The following is a 22,381-nucleotide window of genomic DNA, read 5'->3' as shown; positions in this document are numbered from 1 at the left end:
CTGCAAGTCTAACTGTATAGTCTGCCAGTCGAACTGTCTAACTGTATAGTCTTCCAGTCTAAATGTCTAACTGTATAGTCTGCCAGTCAAACTGTTTAACTGCATAGTCTGCCAGTCTAACTGTATAGTTTGCCAGTCTAACTGTCTAACTGTATAGTCTGCCAGTCTAACGGTCTAACTGTATAGTCTGCCAGTCGAACTGTCTAACTGTATAGTCTGCCAGTCTAACTGTCTAGTCTGCCAGTCTAACTGTATAGTCTGCAAGTCTAACTGTATAGTCTGCCAGTCTAACTGTATAGTCTGCAAGTCTAACTGTATAGTCTGCCAGTTGAACTGTCTAACTGTATAGTCAGCCAGTCTAAATGTCTAACTGTATAGTCTGCCAGTCTAACGGTCTAACTGTATAGTATGCCAGTCGAGCTGTCTAACTGCATAGTCTGCCAGTCTAACTGCATAGTCTGCCAGTCTAACTGTCTAGTCTGCCAGTCTAACTGTATAGTCTGCAAGTCTAACTGTATAGTCTGCCAGTCGAACTGTCTAACTGTAAGTCTGCCAGTCTAAATGTCTAACTGTATAGTCTGCCAGTCTAACTGTATAGACTGCCAGTCTAACGGTCTAACTGTATAGTCTGCCAGTCTAACTGTATAGTCTGCCAGTCTAACTGTATAGTCTGCCAGTCTAACTGCATAACTATATAGTCTGCAAGTTTATCTGTCTAACTGTATAGTCTTCCAGTCTAACTGTCTAACTGTATAGTCTGCCAGTCTAACGGTCTAACTGTCTAGTCTGGCCGGTCTAACTGTATAGTTTGCCAGTCTAACTGTATAGTCTGCCAGTCTAACGGTCTAACTATATAGTCTGCCAGTCTAACTACATAGTCTGCCAGTCTAACTGTCTAGTCTGCCAGTCTAACTGTATAGTCTGCCAGTCTAACTGTATAGTCTGCCAGTATAACTGTATAGTCTGCAAGTCTAACTGTCTAACTGTATAGTCTGCCAGTCTAACTGTATAGTCTGCCAGTCGAACTGTCTAACTGTATAGTCTGCGAGTCTAACTGTATAGTCTGCCAGTCTAACTGTATAGTATGCCAGTCTAACTGTCTAACTGTATAGTCTGCCAGTCTAACTGTCTAACTGTATAGTCTGCCAGTCTAAATGTCTAGCTGTATAGTCTGCCAGTCTAACGGTCTAACTGTATAGTCTGCCAGTCTAACTGTATAGTCTGCCAGGCGAGCTGTCTAACTGTATAGTCTGCCAGTCGAACTGTCTAACTGTATAGTCTGCCAGTCTAACTGTATAGTCTGCCAGTCTAACTGTATATTCTGCCAGTCTAACAGTATAGTCTGCCAGTCTAACTGTATAGTCTGCCAGTCTAACGGTCTAACTGTATAGTCTGCCAGTCTAACTGTATAGTCTGCCAGTCTGCCAGTCTAACTCTATAGTCTGCCAGTCTAACTGTATAGTCTACCAGTCTAACTGTCTAGTCTGCCAGTCTAACTGTATAGTCTGCCATTCTAACTGTCTAGTCTGCCAGTCTAACGGTCTAACTGTATAGTCTGCCAGTCTAACTGTATAGTCTGCAAGTCTAACTGTATAGTCTGCCAGTCGAACTGTCTAACTGTATAGTCTGCCAGTCTAAATGTCTAACTGTATAGTCTGCCAGTCAAACTGTTTAACTGCATAGTCTGCCAGTCTAACTGTATAGTTTGCCAGTCTAACTGTCTAACTGTATAGTCTGCCAGTCTAACGGTCTAACTGTATAGTCTGCCAGTCGAACTGTCTAACTGTATAGTCTGCCAGTCTAACTGTCTAGTCTGCCAGTCTAACTGTATAGTCTGCAAGTCTAACTGTATAGTCTACCAGTCTAACTGTATAGTCTGCAAGTCTAACTGTATAGTCTGCCAGTTGAACTGTCTAACTGTATAGTCAGCCAGTCTAAATGTCTAACTGTATAGTCTGCCAGTCTAACGGTCTAACTGTATAGTATGCCAGTCGAGCTGTCTAACTGCATAGTCTGCCAGTCTAACTGCATAGTCTGCCAGTCTAACTGTCTAGTCTGCCAGTCTAACTGTATAGTCTGCAAGTCTAACTGTATAGTCTGCCAGTCGAACTGTCTAACTGTAAGTCTGCCAGTCTAAATGTCTAACTGTATAGTCTGCCAGTCTAACTGTATAGACTGCCAGTCTAACGGTCTAACTGTATAGTCTGCCAGTCTAACTGTATAGTCTGCCAGTCTAACTGTCTAACTGTATAGTCTGCCAGTCTAACGGTCTAACTGTATAGGCTGCCAGTCTAACTGTATAGTCTGCCAGTCTAACTGTCTAGTCTGCCAGTCTAACTGTATAGTCTGCAAGTCTAACTGTATAGTCTGCCAGTCTAAATGTCTAACTGTATAGTCTGCCAGTCTAACGGTCTAACTGTATAGTATGCCAGTCGAGCTGTCTAACTGCATAGTCTGCCAGTCTAACTGCATAGTCTGCCAGTCTAACTGTCTTGTCTGCCAGTCTAACTGTCTAGTCTGCCAGTCTAACTGTATAGTCTGCAAGTCTAACTGTGTAGTCTGCCAGTCTAACGGTCTAACTGTATAGTCTGCCAGTCTAACTGTATAATCTGCCAGTCTAACTGTCCAACTGTATAGTGTGCCAGTCTAACGGTCTAACTGTATAGTCTGCCAGTCTAACTGTCGAGTCTGCCAGTCTAACTGTATAGTCTGCCAGTCAAACTGTCGAGTCTGCCAGTCTAACTGTATAGTCTGCCAGTCTGCCAGTCTAACTGTATAGTCTGCCAGTCGAACTGTCTAACTGTATAGTCTGCCAGTCTAACTGTATAGTCTGCCAGTCTAACTGTATAGTCTGCCAGTCTGCCAGTCTAGTCTGCCAGTCTAACTGTCTAACTATATAGTCTGCCAGTCTAACTGTATAGTCTGCCAGTCTAACGGTCTATCTGTATAGTCTGCCAGTCTAACTGTATAGTCTGCCAGTCGAACTGTCTATATGTATAGTCTGCCAGTCTAACTGTCTAACTATATACTCTGCCAGTCTAACTGTATATTCTGCCAGTCTAACTGTATAGTCTGCCAGTCTAACGGTCTAACTGTATTGTCTGCAAGCCTAACGATCTAACTATATAGTCTGCCAGTCTAACTGTATAGTCTGCCAGTCTAACTGTAAGTCTGCCAGTCTAAATGTCTAACTGTATAGTCTGCCAGTCTAACTGTATAGACTGCCAGTCTAACGGTCTAACTGTATAGTCTGCCAGTCTAACTGTATAGTCTGCCAGTCTAACTGTCTAACTGTATAGTCTGCCAGTCTAACGGTCTAACTGTATAGTCTGCCAGTCTAACTGTATAGTCTGCCAGTCTAACTGTCTAGTCTGCCAGTCTAACTGTATAGTCTGCAAGTCTAACTGTATAGTCTGCCAGTTGAACTGTCTAACTGTATAGTCAGCCAGTCTAAATGTCTAACTGTATAGTCTGCCAGTCTAACGGTCTAACTGTATAGTATGCCAGTCGAGCTGTCTAACTGCATAGTCTGCCAGTCTAACTGCATAGTCTGCCAGTCTAACGGTCTAGTCTGCCAGTCTAACTGTCTAGTCTGCCAGTCTAACTGTATAGTCTGCAAGTCTAACTGTATAGTCTGCCAGTCGAACTGTCTAACTGTATAGTCTGCCAGTCTAAATGTCTAACTGTATCGTCTGCCAGTCTAACTGTATAGACTGCCAGTCTAACGGTCTAACTGTATAGTCTGCCAGTCTAACTGTATAATCTGCCAGTCTAACTGTCCAACTGTATAGTGTGCCAGTCTAACGGTCTAACTGTATAGTCTGCCAGTCTAACTGTCGAGTCTGCTAGTCTAGTCTGCCAGTCTAACTGTCTAACTATATAGTCTGCCAGTCTAACTGTATAGTCTGCCAGTCTAACGGTCTATCTGTATAGTCTGCCAGTCTAACTGTATAGTCTGCCAGTCGAACTGTCTATTTGTATAGTCTGCCTGTCTAACTGTCTAACTATATACTCTGCCAGTCTAACTGTATAGTCTGCCAGTCTAACTGTATAGTCTGCCAGTCTAACGGTCTAACTGTATTGTCTGCAAGCCTAACGATCTAACTATATAGTCTGCCAGTCTAACTGTATAGTCTGCCAGTCTAACTGTATAGTCTGCCAGTCTAACGGTCTAACTGTCTAGTCTGGCCGGTCTAACTGTATAGTTTGCCAGTCTAACTGTATAGTCTGCCAGTCTAACGGTCTAACTATATAGTCTGCCAGTCTAACTACATAGTCTGCCAGTCTAACTTTCTAGTCTGCCAGTCTAACTGTATAGTCTGCCAGTATAACTGTATAGTCTGCAAGTCTAACTGTCTAACTGTATAGTCTGCCAGTCTAACTGTACTGTATAGTCTGCCAGTCGAACTGTCTAACTGTATAGTCTGCGAGTCTAACTGTATAGTCTGCCAGTCTAACTGTATAGTCTGCAAGTCTAACTGTATAGTATGCCAGTGTAACTGTCTAACTGTATAGTCTGCCAGTCTAACTGTCTAACTGTATAGTCTGCCAGTCTAAATGTCTAACTGTATAGTCTGCCAGTCTAACGGTCTAACTGAATAGTCTGCCAGTCTAACTGTATAGTCTGCCAGGCGAGCTGTCTAACTGTATAGTCTGCCAGTCGAACTGTCTAACTGTATAGTCTGCCAGTCTAACTGTATAGTCTGCCAGTCTAACTGTATATTCTGCCAGTCTAACAGTATAGTCTGCCAGTCTAACTGTATAGTCTGCCAGTCTAATGGTCTAACTGTATAATCTGCCAGTCTAACTACATAGTCTGACAGTCTAACTGTCTAGTCTGCCAGTCTAACTGTATAGTCTGCCAGTATAACTGTATAGTCTGCAAGTCTAACTGTCTAACTGTATAGTCTGCCAGTCTAACTGTATAGTCTGCCAGTCGAACTGTCTAACTGTATAGTCTGCGAGTCTAACTGTATAGTCTGCCAGTCTAACTGTATAGTATGCCAGTCCAACTGTCTAAATGTATAGTCTGCCAGTCTAACTGTCTAACTGTATAGTCTGCCAGTCTAAATTTCTAACTGTATAGTCTGCCAGTCTAACGGTCTAACTGTATAGTCTGTCAGTCTAACTGTATAGTCTGCCAGGCGAGCTGTCTAACTGTATAGTCTACCAGTCTAAATGTCTAACTGTATAGTCTGCCAGTCTAACGGTCTAACTGAATAGTCTGCCAGTCTAACTGTATAGTCTGCCAGGCGAGCTGTCTAACTGTATAGTCTGCCAGTCGAACTGTCTAACTGTATAGTCTGCCAGTCTAACTGTATAGTCTGCCAGTCTAAATTTCTAACTGTATAGTCTGCCAGTCTAACGGTCTAACTGTATAGTCTGTCAGTCTAACTGTATAGTCTGCCAGGCGAGCTGTCTAACTGTATAGTCTACCAGTCGAACTGTCTAACTGTATAGTCTGCACGTCTAACTGTATAGTCTGCCAGTCTAACTGTATATTCTGCCAGTCTAACAGTATAGTCTGCCAGTCTAACTGTATAGTCTGCCAGTCTAACGGTCTAACTGTATAGTCTGCCAGTCTAACTGTCTAGTCTGCCAGTCTAACTGTATAGTCTGCAAGTCTAACTGTATAGTCTGCCAGTCGAACTGTCTAACTGTAAGTCTGCCAGTCTAAATGTCTAACTGTATAGTCTGCCAGTCTAACTGTATAGACTGCCAGTCTAACGGTCTAACTGTATAGTCTGCCAGTCTAACTGTATAGTCTGCCAGTCTAACTGTCTAACTGTATAGTCTGCCAGTCTAACGGTCTAACTGTATAGGCTGCCAGTCTAACTGTATAGTCTGCCAGTCTAACTGTCTAGTCTGCCAGTCTAACTGTATAGTCTGCAAGTCTAACTGTATAGTCTGCCAGTCTAAATGTCTAACTGTATAGTCTGCCAGTCTAACGGTCTAACTGTATAGTATGCCAGTCGAGCTGTCTAACTGCATAGTCTGCCAGTCTAACTGCATAGTCTGCCAGTCTAACTGTCTTGTCTGCCAGTCTAACTGTCTAGTCTGCCAGTCTAACTGTATAGTCTGCAAGTCTAACTGTGTAGTCTGCCAGTCTAACGGTCTAACTGTATAGTCTGCCAGTCTAACTGTATAATCTGCCAGTCTAACTGTCCAACTGTATAGTGTGCCAGTCTAACGGTCTAACTGTATAGTCTGCCAGTCTAACTGTCGAGTCTGCCAGTCTAACTGTATAGTCTGCCAGTCAAACTGTCGAGTCTGCCAGTCTAACTGTATAGTCTGCCAGTCTGCCAGTCTAACTGTATAGTCTGCCAGTCGAACTGTCTAACTGTATAGTCTGCCAGTCTAACTGTATAGTCTGCCAGTCTAACTGTATAGTCTGCCAGTCTGCCAGTCTAGTCTGCCAGTCTAACTGTCTAACTATATAGTCTGCCAGTCTAACTGTATAGTCTGCCAGTCTAACGGTCTATCTGTATAGTCTGCCAGTCTAACTGTATAGTCTGCCAGTCGAACTGTCTATATGTATAGTCTGCCAGTCTAACTGTCTAACTATATACTCTGCCAGTCTAACTGTATATTCTGCCAGTCTAACTGTATAGTCTGCCAGTCTAACGGTCTAACTGTATTGTCTGCAAGCCTAACGATCTAACTATATAGTCTGCCAGTCTAACTGTATAGTCTGCCAGTCTAACTGTAAGTCTGCCAGTCTAAATGTCTAACTGTATAGTCTGCCAGTCTAACTGTATAGACTGCCAGTCTAACGGTCTAACTGTATAGTCTGCCAGTCTAACTGTATAGTCTGCCAGTCTAACTGTCTAACTGTATAGTCTGCCAGTCTAACGGTCTAACTGTATAGTCTGCCAGTCTAACTGTATAGTCTGCCAGTCTAACTGTCTAGTCTGCCAGTCTAACTGTATAGTCTGCAAGTCTAACTGTATAGTCTGCCAGTTGAACTGTCTAACTGTATAGTCAGCCAGTCTAAATGTCTAACTGTATAGTCTGCCAGTCTAACGGTCTAACTGTATAGTATGCCAGTCGAGCTGTCTAACTGCATAGTCTGCCAGTCTAACTGCATAGTCTGCCAGTCTAACGGTCTAGTCTGCCAGTCTAACTGTCTAGTCTGCCAGTCTAACTGTATAGTCTGCAAGTCTAACTGTATAGTCTGCCAGTCGAACTGTCTAACTGTATAGTCTGCCAGTCTAAATGTCTAACTGTATCGTCTGCCAGTCTAACTGTATAGACTGCCAGTCTAACGGTCTAACTGTATAGTCTGCCAGTCTAACTGTATAATCTGCCAGTCTAACTGTCCAACTGTATAGTGTGCCAGTCTAACGGTCTAACTGTATAGTCTGCCAGTCTAACTGTCGAGTCTGCTAGTCTAGTCTGCCAGTCTAACTGTCTAACTATATAGTCTGCCAGTCTAACTGTATAGTCTGCCAGTCTAACGGTCTATCTGTATAGTCTGCCAGTCTAACTGTATAGTCTGCCAGTCGAACTGTCTATTTGTATAGTCTGCCTGTCTAACTGTCTAACTATATACTCTGCCAGTCTAACTGTATAGTCTGCCAGTCTAACTGTATAGTCTGCCAGTCTAACGGTCTAACTGTATTGTCTGCAAGCCTAACGATCTAACTATATAGTCTGCCAGTCTAACTGTATAGTCTGCCAGTCTAACTGTATAGTCTGCCAGTCTAACGGTCTAACTGTCTAGTCTGGCCGGTCTAACTGTATAGTTTGCCAGTCTAACTGTATAGTCTGCCAGTCTAACGGTCTAACTATATAGTCTGCCAGTCTAACTACATAGTCTGCCAGTCTAACTTTCTAGTCTGCCAGTCTAACTGTATAGTCTGCCAGTATAACTGTATAGTCTGCAAGTCTAACTGTCTAACTGTATAGTCTGCCAGTCTAACTGTACTGTATAGTCTGCCAGTCGAACTGTCTAACTGTATAGTCTGCGAGTCTAACTGTATAGTCTGCCAGTCTAACTGTATAGTCTGCAAGTCTAACTGTATAGTATGCCAGTGTAACTGTCTAACTGTATAGTCTGCCAGTCTAACTGTCTAACTGTATAGTCTGCCAGTCTAAATGTCTAACTGTATAGTCTGCCAGTCTAACGGTCTAACTGAATAGTCTGCCAGTCTAACTGTATAGTCTGCCAGGCGAGCTGTCTAACTGTATAGTCTGCCAGTCGAACTGTCTAACTGTATAGTCTGCCAGTCTAACTGTATAGTCTGCCAGTCTAACTGTATATTCTGCCAGTCTAACAGTATAGTCTGCCAGTCTAACTGTATAGTCTGCCAGTCTAATGGTCTAACTGTATAATCTAACAGTCTAACTACATAGTCTGACAGTCTAACTGTCTAGTCTGCCAGTCTAACTGTATAGTCTGCCAGTATAACTGTATAGTCTGCAAGTCTAACTGTCTAACTGTATAGTCTGCCAGTCTAACTGTATAGTCTGCCAGTCGAACTGTCTAACTGTATAGTCTGCGAGTCTAACTGTATAGTCTGCCAGTCTAACTGTATAGTATGCCAGTCCAACTGTCTAAATGTATAGTCTGCCAGTCTAACTGTCTAACTGTATAGTCTGCCAGTCTAAATTTCTAACTGTATAGTCTGCCAGTCTAACGGTCTAACTGTATAGTCTGTCAGTCTAACTGTATAGTCTATCCAGGCGAGCTGTCTAACTGTATAGTCTACCAGTCGAACTGTCTAACTGTATAGTCTGCACGTCTAACTGTATAGTCTGCCAGTCTAACTGTATATTCTGCCAGTCTAACAGTATAGTCTGCCAGTCTAACTGTATAGTCTGCCAGTCTAACGGTCTAACTGTATAGTCTGCCAGTCTAACTGTATAGTCTGCCAGTCTGCCTGTCTAACTCTATAGTCTGCCAGTCTAACTGTATAGTCTACCAGTCTAACTGTCTAGTCTGCCAGTCTAACTGTATAGTCTGCCAGTCTAACTGTCTAGTCTGCCAGTCTAACGGTCTAACTGTATAGTCTGCCAGTATAACTGTTTAGTCTGCCAGTCTAACTGTCTAATTGTCTAGTCTGCCAGTCTAACTGTCTAGTCTGCCAGTCTAACTGTATAGTCTGCAAGTCTAACTGTATAGTCTGCCAGTCGAACTGTCTAACTGTATAGTCTGCCAGTCAAACTGTTTAACTGCATAGTCTGCCAGTCTAACTGTATAGTTTGCCAGTCTAACTGTCTAACTGTATAGTCTGCCAGTCTAACGGTCTAACTGTATAGTCTGCCAGTCGAACTGTCTAACTGTATAGTCTGCCAGTCTAACTGTCTAGTCTGCCAGTCTAACTGTATAGTCTGCAAGTCTAACTGTCTAGTCTGCCAGTCTAACTGTATAGTCTGCAAGTCTAACTGTATAGTCTGCCAGTTGAACTGTCTAACTGTATAGTCAGCCAGTCTAAATGTCTAACTGTATAGTCTGCCAGTCTAACGGTCTAAATGTATAGTATGCCAGTCGAGTTGTCTAACTCCATAGTCTGCCAGTCTAACTGCATAGTCTGCCAGTCTAACTGTCTAGTCTGCCAGTCTAACTGTATAGTCTGCAAGTCTAACTGTATAGTCTGCCAGTCGAACTGTCTAACTGTATAGTCTGCCAGTCTAAATGTCTAACTGTATAGTCTGCCAGTCAAACTGTTTAACTGCATAGTCTGCCAGTCTAACTGTATAGTTTGCCAGTCTAACTGTCTAACTGTATAGTCTGCCAGTCTAACGGTCTAACTGTATAGTCTGCCAGTCGAACTGTCTAACTGTATAGTCTGCCAGTCTAACTGTCTAGTGTGCCAGTCTAACTGTATAGTCTGCAAGTCTAACTGTCTAGTCTGCCAGTCTAACTGTATAGTCTGCCAGTCTAACTGTATAGTCTGCCAGTCTAACTGTATATTCTGCCAGTCTAACAGTATAGTCTGCCAGTCTAACTGTATAGTCTGCCAGTCTAATGGTCTAACTGTATAATCTGCCAGTCTAACTACATAGTCTGACAGTCTAACTGTCTAGTCTGCCAGTCTAACTGTATAGTCTGCCAGTATAACTGTATAGTCTGCAAGTCTAACTGTCTAACTGTATAGTCTGCCAGTCGAACTGTCTAACTGTATAGTCTGCGAGTCTAACTGTATAGTCTGCCAGTCTAACTGTATAGTATGCCAGTCCAACTGTCTAAATGTATAGTCTGCCAGTCTAACTGTCTAACTGTATAGTCTGCCAGTCTAAATTTCTAACTGTATAGTCTGCCAGTCTAACGGTCTAACTGTATAGTCTGTCAGTCTAACTGTATAGTCTGCCAGGCGAGCTGTCTAACTGTATAGTCTACCAGTCGAACTGTCTAACTGTATAGTCTGCCAGTCTAACTGTATAGTCTGCCAGTCTAACTGTATATTCTGCCAGTCTAACAGTATATTCTGCCAGTCTAACTGTATAGTCTGCCAGTCTAACGGTCTAACTGTATAGTCTGCCAGTCTAACTGTATAGTCTGCCAGTCTGCCTGTCTAACTCTATAGTCTGCCAGTCTAACTGTATAGTCTACCAGTCTAACTGTCTAGTCTGCCAGTCTAACTGTATAGTCTGCCAGTCTAACTGTCTAGTCTGCCAGTCTAACGGTCTAACTGTATAGTCTGCCAGTATAACTGTTTAGTCTGCCAGTCTAACTGTCTAATTGTCTAGTCTGCCAGTCTAACTGTCTAGTCTGCCAGTCTAACTGTATAGTCTGCAAGTCTAACTGTATAGTCTGCCAGTCGAACTGTCTAACTGTATAGTCTGCCAGTCTAAATGTCTAACTGTATAGTCTGCCAGTCAAACTGTTTAACTGCATAGTCTGCCAGTCTAACTGTATAGTTTGCCAGTCTAACTGTCTAACTGTATAGTCTGCCAGTCTAACGGTCTAACTGTATAGTCTGCCAGTCGAACTGTCTAACTGTATAGTCTGCCAGTCTAACTGTCTAGTCTGCCAGTCTAACTGTATAGTCTGCAAGTCTAACTGTCTAGTCTGCCAGTCTAACTGTATAGTCTGCAAGTCTAACTGTATAGTCTGCCAGTTGAACTGTCTAACTGTATAGTCAGCCAGTCTAAATGTCTAACTGTATAGTCTGCCAGTCTAACGGTCTAAATGTATAGTATGCCAGTCGAGTTGTCTAACTCCATAGTCTGCCAGTCTAACTGCATAGTCTGCCAGTCTAACTGTCTAGTCTGCCAGTCTAACTGTATAGTCTGCAAGTCTAACTGTATAGTCTGCCAGTCGAACTGTCTAACTGTATAGTCTGCCAGTCTTAATGTCTAACTGTATAGTCTGCCAGTCAAACTGTTTAACTGCATAGTCTGCCAGTCTAACTGTATAGTTTGCCAGTCTAACTGTCTAACTGTATAGTCTGCCAGTCTAACGGTCTAACTGTATAGTCTGCCAGTCGAACTGTCTAACTGCATAGTCTGCCAGTCTAACTGTTTAGTCTGACAGTCTAACTGTATAGTCTGCAAGTCTAACTGTCTAGTCTGCCAGTCTAACTGTATAGTCTGCAAGTCTAACTGTATAGTCTGCCAGTTGAACTGTCTAACTGTATAGTCAGCCAGTCTAAATGTCTAACTGTATAGTCTGCCAGTCTAACGGTCTAAATGTATAGTATGCCAGTCGAGTTGTCTAACTCCATAGTCTGCCAGTCTAACTGCATAGTCTGCCAGTCTAACTGTCTAGTCTGCCAGTCTAACTGTATAGTCTGCAAGTCTAACTGTATAGTCTGCCAGTCGAACTGTCTAACTGTATAGTCTGCCAGTCTAAATGTCTAACTGTATAGTCTGCCAGTCTAACTGTATAGACTGCCAGTCTAACGGTCTAACTGTATAGTCTGCCAGTCTAACGGTCTATCTGTATAGTCTGCCAGTCTAACTGTATAGTCTGCCAGTCGAACTGTCTATATGTATAGTCTGCCAGTCTAACTGTCTAACTATATACTCTGCCAGTCTAACTGTATATTCTGCCAGTCTAACTGTATAGTCTGCCAGTCTAACGGTCTAACTGTATTGTCTGCAAGCCTAACGATCTAACTATATAGTCTGCCAGTCTAACTGTATAGTCTGCCAGTCTAACTGTAAGTCTGCCAGTCTAAATGTCTAACTGTATAGTCTGCCAGTCTAACTGTATAGACTGCCAGTCTAACGGTCTAACTGTATAGTCTGCCAGTCTAACTGTATAGTCTGCCAGTCTAACTGTCTAACTGTATAGTCTGCCAGTCTAACGGTCTAACTGTATAGTCTGCCAGTCTTACTGTATAGTCTGCCAGTCTAACTGTCTAGTCTGCCAGTCTAACTGTATAGTCTGCAAGTCTAACTGTATAGTCTGCCAGTTGAACTGTCTAACTGTATAGTCAGCCAGTCTAAATGTCTAACTGTATAGTCTGCCGGTCTAACGGTCTAACTGTATAGTCTGCCAGTCTAACTGTATAATCTGCCAGTCTAACTGTCCAACTGTATAGTGTGCCAGTCTAACGGTCTAACTGTATAGTCTGCCAGTCTAACTGTATAGTCTGCCAGTCGAACTGTCTAACTGTATAGTCTGCCAGTCTAAATGTCTAACTGTATCGTCTGCCAGTCTAACTGTATAGACTGCCAGTCTAACGGTCTAACTGTATAGTCTGCCAGTCTAACTGTATAATCTGCCAGTCTAACTGTCCAACTGTATAGTGTGCCAGTCTAACGGTCTAACTGTATAGTCTGCCAGTCTAACTGTCGAGTCTGCTAGTCTAGTCTGCCAGTCTAACTGTCTAACTATATAGTCTGCCAGTCTAACTGTATAGTCTGCCAGTCTAACGGTCTATCTGTATAGTCTGCCAGTCTAACTGTATAGTCTGCCAGTCGAACTGTCTATATGTATAGTCTGCCAGTCTAACTGTCTAACTATATACTCTGCCAGTCTAACTGTATAGTCTGCCAGTCTAACTGTATAGTCTGCCAGTCTAACGGTCTAACTGTATTGTCTGCAAGCCTAACGATCTAACTATATAGTCTGCCAGTCTAACTGTATAGTCTGCCAGTCTAACTGTATAGTCTGCCAGTCTAACGGTCTAACTGTCTAGTCTGGCCGGTCTAACTGTATAGTTTGCCAGTCTAACTGTATAGTCTGCCAGTCTAACGGTCTAACTATATAGTCTGCCAGTCTAACTACATAGTCTGCCAGTCTAACTGTCTAGTCTGCCAGTCTAACTGTATAGTCTGCCAGTATAACTGTATAGTCTGCAAGTCTAACTGTCTAACTGTATAGTCTGCCAGTCTAACTGTACTGTATAGTCTGCCAGTCGAACTGTCTAACTGTATAGTCTGCGAGTCTAACTGTATAGTCTGCAAGTCTAACTGTATAGTATGCCAGTGTAACTGTCTAACTGTATAGTCTGCCAGTCTAACTGTCTAACTGTATAGTCTGCCAGTCTAAATGTCTAACTGTATAGTCTGCCAGTCAAACTGTTTAACTGCATAGTCTGCCAGTCTAACTGTATAGTTTGCCAGTCTAACTGTCTAACTGTATAGTCTGCCAGTCTAACGGTCTAACTGTATAGTCTGCCAGTCGAACTGTCTAACTGCATAGTCTGCCAGTCTAACTGTTTAGTCTGACAGTCTAACTGTATAGTCTGCAAGTCTAACTGTCTAGTCTGCCAGTCTAACTGTATAGTCTGCAAGTCTAACTGTATAGTCTGCCAGTTGAACTGTCTAACTGTATAGTCAGCCAGTCTAAATGTCTAACTGTATAGTCTGCCAGTCTAACGGTCTAAATGTATAGTATGCCAGTCGAGTTGTCTAACTCCATAGTCTGCCAGTCTAACTGCATAGTCTGCCAGTCTAACTGTCTAGTCTGCCAGTCTAACTGTATAGTCTGCAAGTCTAACTGTATAGTCTGCCAGTCGAACTGTCTAACTGTATAGTCTGCCAGTCTAAATGTCTAACTGTATAGTCTGCCAGTCTAACTGTATAGACTGCCAGTCTAACGGTCTAACTGTATAGTCTGCCAGTCTAACGGTCTATCTGTATAGTCTGCCAGTCTAACTGTATAGTCTGCCAGTCGAACTGTCTATATGTATAGTCTGCCAGTCTAACTGTCTAACTATATACTCTGCCAGTCTAACTGTATATTCTGCCAGTCTAACTGTATAGTCTGCCAGTCTAACGGTCTAACTGTATTGTCTGCAAGCCTAACGATCTAACTATATAGTCTGCCAGTCTAACTGTATAGTCTGCCAGTCTAACTGTAAGTCTGCCAGTCTAAATGTCTAACTGTATAGTCTGCCAGTCTAACTGTATAGACTGCCAGTCTAACGGTCTAACTGTATAGTCTGCCAGTCTAACTGTATAGTCTGCCAGTCTAACTGTCTAACTGTATAGTCTGCCAGTCTAACGGTCTAACTGTATAGTCTGCCAGTCTTACTGTATAGTCTGCCAGTCTAACTGTCTAGTCTGCCAGTCTAACTGTATAGTCTGCAAGTCTAACTGTATAGTCTGCCAGTTGAACTGTCTAACTGTATAGTCAGCCAGTCTAAATGTCTAACTGTATAGTCTGCCGGTCTAACGGTCTAACTGTATAGTCTGCCAGTCTAACTGAATAATCTGCCAGTCTAACTGTCCAACTGTATAGTGTGCCAGTCTAATGGTCTAACTGTATAGTCTGCCAGTCTAACTGTATAGTCTGCCAGTCGAACTGTCTAACTGTATAGTCTGCCAGTCTAAATGTCTAACTGTATCGTCTGCCAGTCTAACTGTATAGACTGCCAGTCTAACGGTCTAACTGTATAGTCTGCCAGTCTAACTGTATAATCTGCCAGTCTAACTGTCCAACTGTATAGTGTGCCAGTCTAACGGTCTAACTGTATAGTCTGCCAGTCTAACTGTCGAGTCTGCTAGTCTAGTCTGCCAGTCTAACTGTCTAACTATATAGTCTGCCAGTCTAACTGTATAGTCTGCCAGTCTAACGGTCTATCTGTATAGTCTGCCAGTCTAACTGTATAGTCTGCCAGTCGAACTGTCTATATGTATAGTCTGCCAGTCTAACTGTCTAACTATATACTCTGCCAGTCTAACTGTATAGTCTGCCAGTCTAACTGTATAGTCTGCCAGTCTAACGGTCTAACTGTATTGTCTGCAAGCCTAACGATCTAACTATATAGTCTGCCAGTCTAACTGTATAGTCTGCCAGTCTAACTGTATAGTCTGCCAGTCTAACGGTCTAACTGTCTAGTCTGGCCGGTCTAACTGTATAGTTTGCCAGTCTAACTGTATAGTCTGCCAGTCTAACGGTCTAACTATATAGTCTGCCAGTCTAACTACATAGTCTGCCAGTCTAACTGTCTAGTCTGCCAGTCTAACTGTATAGTCTGCCAGTATAACTGTATAGTCTGCAAGTCTAACTGTCTAACTGTATAGTCTGCCAGTCTAACTGTACTGTATAGTCTGCCAGTCGAACTGTCTAACTGTATAGTCTGCGAGTCTAACTGTATAGTCTGCAAGTCTAACTGTATAGTATGCCAGTGTAACTGTCTAACTGTATAGTCTGCCAGTCTAACTGTCTAACTGTATAGTCTGCCAGTCTAAATGTCGAACTGTATAGTCTGCCAGTCTAAAGGTCTAACTGAATAGTCTGCCAGTCTAACTGTATAGTCTGCCAGAAGAGCTGTCTAACTGTATAGTCTGCCAGTCGAACTGTCTAACTGTATAGTCTGCCAGTCTAACTGTATAGTCTGCCAGTCTAACTGTATATTCTGCCAGTCTAACAGTATAGTCTGCCAGTCTAACTGTATAGTCTGCCAGTCTAATGGTCTAACTGTATAATCTGCCAGTCTAACTACATAGTCTGACAGTCTAACTGTCTAGTCTGCCAGTCTAACTGTATAGTCTGCCAGTATAACTGTATAGTCTGCAAGTCTAACTGTCTAACTGTATAGTCTGCCAGTCTAACTGTATAGTCTGCCAGTCGAACTGTCTAACTGTATAGTCTGCGAGTCTAACTGTATAGTCTGCCAGTCTAGCTGTATAGTATGCCAGTCCAACTGTCTAAATGTATAGTCTGCAAGTCTAACTGTCTAACTGTATAGTCTGCCAGACTAAATTTCTAACTGTATAGTCTGCCAGTCTAACGGTCTAACTGTATAGTCTGTCAGTCTAACTGTATAGTCTGCCAGGCGAGCTGTCTAACTGTATAGTCTGCCAGTCGAACTGTCTAACTGTATAGTCTGCCAGTCTAACTGTATAGTCTGCCAGTCTAACTGTATAGTCTGCCAGTCTAACAGTATAGTCTGCCAGTCTAACTGTATAGTCTGCCAGTCTAACGGTCTAACTGTATAGTCTGCCAGTCTAACTGTATAGTCTGCCAGTCTGCCTGTCTAACTCTATAGTCTGCCAGTCTAACTGTATAGTCTACCAGTCTAACTGTCTAGTCTGCCAGTCTAACTGTCTAGTCTGCCAGTCTAACGGTCTAACTGTATAGTCTGCCAGTATAACTGTTTAGTCTGCCAGTCTAACTGTCTAATTGTCTAGTCTGCCAGTCTAACTGTCTAGTCTGCCAGTCTAACTGTATAGTCTGCAAGTCTAACTGTATAGTCTGCCAGTCGAACTGTCTAACTGTATAGTCTGCCAGTCTAAATGTCTAACTGTATAGTCTGCCATTTAAACTGTTTAACTGCATAGTCTGCCAGTCTAACTGTATAGTTTGCCAGTCTAACTGTCTAACTGTATAGTCTGCCAGTCTAACGGTCTAACTGTATAGTCTGCCAGTCGAACTGTCTAACTGTATAGTCTGCCAGTCTAACTGTCTAGTCTGCCAGTCTAACTGTATAGTCTGCAAGTCTAACTGTCTAGTCTGCCAGTCTAACTGTATAGTCTGCAAGTCTAACTGTATAGTCTGCCAGTTGAACTGTCTAACTGTATAGTCAGCCAGTCTAAATGTCTAACTGTATAGTCTGCCAGTCTAACGGTCTAAATGTATAGTATGCCAGTCGAGTTGTCTAACTCCATAGTCTGCCAGTCTAACTGCATAGTCTGCCAGTCTAACTGTCTAGTCTGCCAGTCTAACTGTATAGTCTGCAAGTCTAACTGTATAGTCTGCCAGTCGAACTGTCTAACTGTATAGTCTGCCAGTCTAAATGTCTAACTGTATAGTCTGCCAGTCTAAATGTATAGACTGCCAGTCTAACGGTCTAACTGTATAGTCTGCCAGTCTAACGGTCTATCTGTATAGTCTGCCAGTCTAACTGTATAGTCTGCCAGTAAAACTGTCTATATGTATAGTCTGCCAGTCTAACTGTCTAACTATATACTCTGCCAGTCTAACTGTATATTCTGCCAGTCTAACTGTATAGTCTGCCAGTCTAACGGTCTAACTGTATTGTCTGCAAGCCTAACGATCTAACTATATAGTCTGCCAGTCTAACTGTATAGTCTGCCAGTCTAACTGTAAGTCTGCCAGTCTAAATGTCTAACTGTATAGTCTGCCAGTCTAACTGTATAGACTGCCAGTCTAACGGTCTAACTGTATAGTCTGCCAGTCTAACTGTATAGTCTGCCAGTCTAACTGTCTAACTGTATAGTCTGCCAGTCTAACGGTCTAACTGTATAGTCTGCCAGTCTTACTGTATAGTCTGCCAGTCTAACTGTCTAGTCTGCCAGTCTAACTGTATAGTCTGCAAGTCTAACTGTATAGTCTGCCAGTTGAACTGTCTAACTGTATAGTCAGCCAGTCTAAATGTCTAACTGTATAGTCTGCCAGTCTAACGGTCTAACTGTATAGTATGCCAGTCGAGCTGTCTAACTGCATAGTCTGCCAGTCTAACTGCATAGTCTGCCAGTCTAACGGTCTAGTCTGCCAGTCTAACTGTCTAGTCTGCCAGTCTAACTGTATAGTCTGCAAGTCTAACTGTATAGTCTGCCAGTCGAACTGTCTAACTGTATAGTCTGCCAGTCTAAATGTCTAACTGTATCGTCTGCCAGTCTAACTGTATAGACTGCCAGTCTAACGGTCTAACTGTATAGTCTGCCAGTCTAACTGTATAATCTGCAAGTCTAACTGTCCAACTGTATAGTGTGCCAGTCTAACGGTCTAACTGTATAGTCTGCCAGTCTAACTGTCGAGTCTGCTAGTCTAGTCTGCCAGTCTAACTGTCTAACTATATAGTCTGCCAGTCTAACTGTATAGTCTGCCAGTCTAACGGTCTATCTGTATAGTCTGCCAGTCTAACTGTATAGTCTGCCAGTCGAACTGTCTATATGTATAGTCTGCCAGTCTAACTGTCTAACTATATACTCTGCCAGTCTAACTGTATAGTCTGCCAGTCTAACTGTATAGTCTGCCAGTCTAACTGTATAGTCTGCCAGTCTAACGGTCTAACTGTATTGTCTGCAAGCCTAACGATCTAACTATATAGTCTGCCAGTCTAACTGTATAGTCTGCCAGTCTAACTGTCTAGTCTGCCAGTCTAACTGTATAGTCTGCCAGTATAACTGTATAGTCTGCAAGTCTAACTGTCTAACTGTATAGTCTGCCAGTCTAACTGTACTGTATAGTCTGCCAGTCGAACTGTCTAACTGTATAGTCTGCGAGTCTAACTGTATAGTCTGCCAGTCTAACTGTATAGTCTGCAAGTCTAACTGTATAGTATGCCAGTATAACTGTCTAACTGTATAGTCTGCCAGTCTAACTGTCTAACTGTATAGTCTGCCAGTCTAAATGTCTAACTGTATAGTCTGCCAGTCTAACGGTCTAACTGAATAGTCTGCCAGTCTAACTGTATAGTCTGCCAGGCGAGCTGTCTAACTGTATAGTCTGCCAGTCGAACTGTCTAACTGTATAGTCTGCCAGTCTAACTGTATAGTCTGCCAGTCTAACTGTATATTCTGCCAGTCTAACAGTATAGTCTGCCAGTCTAACTGTATAGTCTGGCAGTCTAATGGTCTAACTGTATAATCTGCCAGTCTAACTACATAGTCTGACAGTCTAACTGTCTAGTCTGCCAGTCTAACTGTATAGTCTGCCAGTATAACTGTATAGTCTGCAAGTCTAACTGTCTAACTGTATAGTCTGCCAGTCTAACTGTATAGTCTGCCAGTCGAACTGTCTAACTGTATAGTCTGCGAGTCTAACTGTATAGTCTGCCAGTCTAACTGTATAGTATGCCAGTCCAACTGTCTAAATGTATAGTCTGCCAGTCTAACTGTCTAACTGTATAGTCTGCCAGTCTAAATTTCTAACTGTATAGTCTGCCAGTCTAACGGTCTAACTGTATAGTCTGTCAGTCTAACTGTATAGTCTGCCAGGCGAGCTGTCTAACTGTATAGTCTGCCAGTCGAACTGTCTAACTGTATAGTCTGCCAGTCTAACTGTATAGTCTGCCAGTCTAACTGTATATTCTGCCAGTCTAACAGTATAGTCTGCCAGTCTAACTGTATAGTCTGCCAGTCTAACGGTCTAACTGTATAGTCTGCCAGTCTAACTGTATAGTCTGCCAGTCTGCCTGTCTAACTCTATAGTCTGCCAGTCTAACTGTATAGTCTACCAGTCTAACGGTCTAACTGTATAGTCTGCCAGTATAACTGTTTAGTCTGCCAGTCTAACTGTCTAATTGTCTAGTCTGCCAGTCTAACTGTCTAGTCTGCCAGTCTAACTGTATAGTCTGCAAGTCTAACTGTATAGTCTGCCAGTCGAACTGTCTAACTGTATAGTCTGCCAGTCTAAATGTCTAACTGTATAGTCTGCCAGTCAAACTGTTTAACTGCATAGTCTGCCAGTCTAACTGTATAGTTTGCCAGTCTAACTGTCTAACTGTATAGTCTGCCAGTCTAACGGTCTAACTGTATAGTCTGCCAGTCGAACTGTCTAACTGTATAGTCTGCCAGTCTAACTGTCTAGTCTGCCAGTCTAACTGTATAGTCTGCAAGTCTAACTGTCTAGTCTGCCAGTCTAACTGTATAGTCTGCAAGTCTAACTGTATAGTCTGCCAGTTGAACTGTCTAACTGTATAGTCAGCCAGTCTAAATGTCTAACTGTATAGTCTGCCAGTCTAACGGTCTAAATGTATAGTATGCCAGTCGAGTTGTCTAACTCCATAGTCTGCCAGTCTAACTGCATAGTCTGCCAGTCTAACTGTCTAGTCTGCCAGTCTAACTGTATAGTCTGCAAGTCTAACTGTATAGTCTGCCAGTCGAACTGTCTAACTGTATAGTCTGCCAGTCTAAATGTCTAACTGTATAGTCTGCCAGTCTAACTGTATAGACTGCCAGTCTAACGGTCTAACTGTATAGTCTGCCAGTCTAACTGTATAGTCTGCCAGTCTAACTGTCTAACTGTATAGTCTGCCAGTCTAACTGTATAGTCTGCCAGTCTAAGTCTAACTGTATAGTCTGCCAGTCTAACTGTATAGTCTGCCAGTCTGCCAGTCTAGTCTGCCAGTCTAACTGTCTAACTATATAGTCTGCCAGTCTAACTGTATAGTCTGCCAGTCTGCCAGTCTAACTGTATAGTCTGCCAGTCTAACTGTATAGTCTGCCAGTCTGCCAGTCTAACTGTATAGTCTGCCAGTCGAACTGTCTAACGGTATAGTCTGCCAGTCTAAGTCTAACTGTATAGTCTGCCAGTCTAACTGTATAGTCTGCCAGTCTGCCAGTCTAGTCTGCCAGTCTAACTGTCTAACTATATAGTCTGCCAGTCTAACTGTATAGTCTGCCAGTCTGCCAGTCTAACTGTATAGTCTGCCAGTCTAACTGTATAGTCTGCCAGTCTAACGGTCTAACTGTATTGTCTGCAAGTCTAACGATCTAACTATATAGTCTGCCAGTCTAACTGTATAGTCTGCCAGTCTAACTGTATAGTTTGCCAGTCTAACGGTCTAACTATATAGTCTGCCAGTCTAACTGTATAGTCTGCCAGTCTAATTGTATAGTCTGCCAGTCTAACTGTCTAACTGTCGAGTCTGCCAGTCTAACTGTCTAACTGTATAGTCTGCCTTTCTAACTGTCTAACTGTCTAGTCTGCCAGTCTAATGGTCTAACTGTAGAGTCTGCCAGTCTAACTGTCTAACTATATAGTCTGCCAGTCTATCTATCTAACTGTCTAGTATGCCAGTCTAACTGTCTAACTGTATAGTCTGCCAGTCTAACTGTCTAGTCTGCCAGTCTGTCTAACTGTCGTGTCTGCCAGTACAACTGTTTAGTCTGCCAGTCTAACTGTCTAGTCTGCCAGTCTAACTGTCTAGTCTGCCAGTCTAACTGTCTAGTCTCCCAGTCTAACTGTCTAGTCTTCCAGTCTAACTGCATAGTCTGCCAGTCGAACTGTCTAACTATATAGTCTGCCAGTCTAATGGTCTAACTGTATAGTCTGCAAGTCTAACGGTCTAACTGTATAGTCTGCCTGTCTAACTGTCTAGTCTGCCAGTCTAACTGTATAGTCTGCCAGTCTAACTGTCTAAATGTATTGTCTGCCAGTCTAACTGTATAGTCTGCCAGTCTAACTGTCTAACTGTCTAGTCTGCCAGTCTAACTGTATAGTCTGCCAGTCTAACTGTCTAACTGTATAGTCTGCTAGTCTGTCTAACTGTAGTCTGCCAATCTAACTGTCTAACTGTCTAGTTTGCCAGTCTAACTGTCTAACTGTCTACGCTGCCAGTCCAACTGTCTAGTATGCCAGTCTTACTGTCTAGTATGCCAGTCTAACTGTCTAGCCTGCCAGTCTAACTGTATAGTCTGCCAGTCTAATTATCTATTCTGTTTAGTATGCCAGTCTAACTGTATACCTGCTGCAGAACTAAACCTGCATACCTGCTGCAGAACTAAACCTGCATACCTGCTGCAGAACTATGTCTGTATACCTGCTGCAGTACCATGTCTGCATACCTGCTGCAGAACTATGTCTGCATACCTGCTGCAGGACTATGTCTGCATACCTGCTGCAGAATTTTGTCTGCATACCTGCTGCAGGACTATGTCTGTATACCTGCTGCAGGACTATGTCTGTATACCTGCTTCAGAACTAAACCTGCATACCTGATGCAGAACTAAACCTGCATACCTGCTGCAGAACTATGTCTGCATACCTGCTGCAGGACTATGTCTGTATACCTGCTGCAGGACTATGTCTGTATACCTGCTGCAAATAAAATCAAAATCAAATCAAATGTATTTATATAGCCCTTCGTACATCAGCTGATATCTCAAAGTGCTGTACAGAAACCCAGCCTAAAACCCCAAACAGCAAGCAATGCAGGTGTAGAAGCACAGTGGCTAGGAAAAACTCCCCAGAAAGGCCAAAACCTAGGAAGAAACCTAGAGAGGAACCAGGCTATGTGGGGTGGCCAGTCCTCTTCTGGCTGTGCTGGGTGGAGATTATAACATAACATGG

Source organism: Oncorhynchus clarkii, chromosome 24 (assembly GCF_045791955.1).
Source record: "Oncorhynchus clarkii lewisi isolate Uvic-CL-2024 chromosome 24, UVic_Ocla_1.0, whole genome shotgun sequence".
In the NCBI taxonomy this organism is placed as follows: Eukaryota; Metazoa; Chordata; class Actinopteri; order Salmoniformes; family Salmonidae; genus Oncorhynchus; species Oncorhynchus clarkii.
This window is presented reverse-complemented; position numbering follows the sequence as displayed.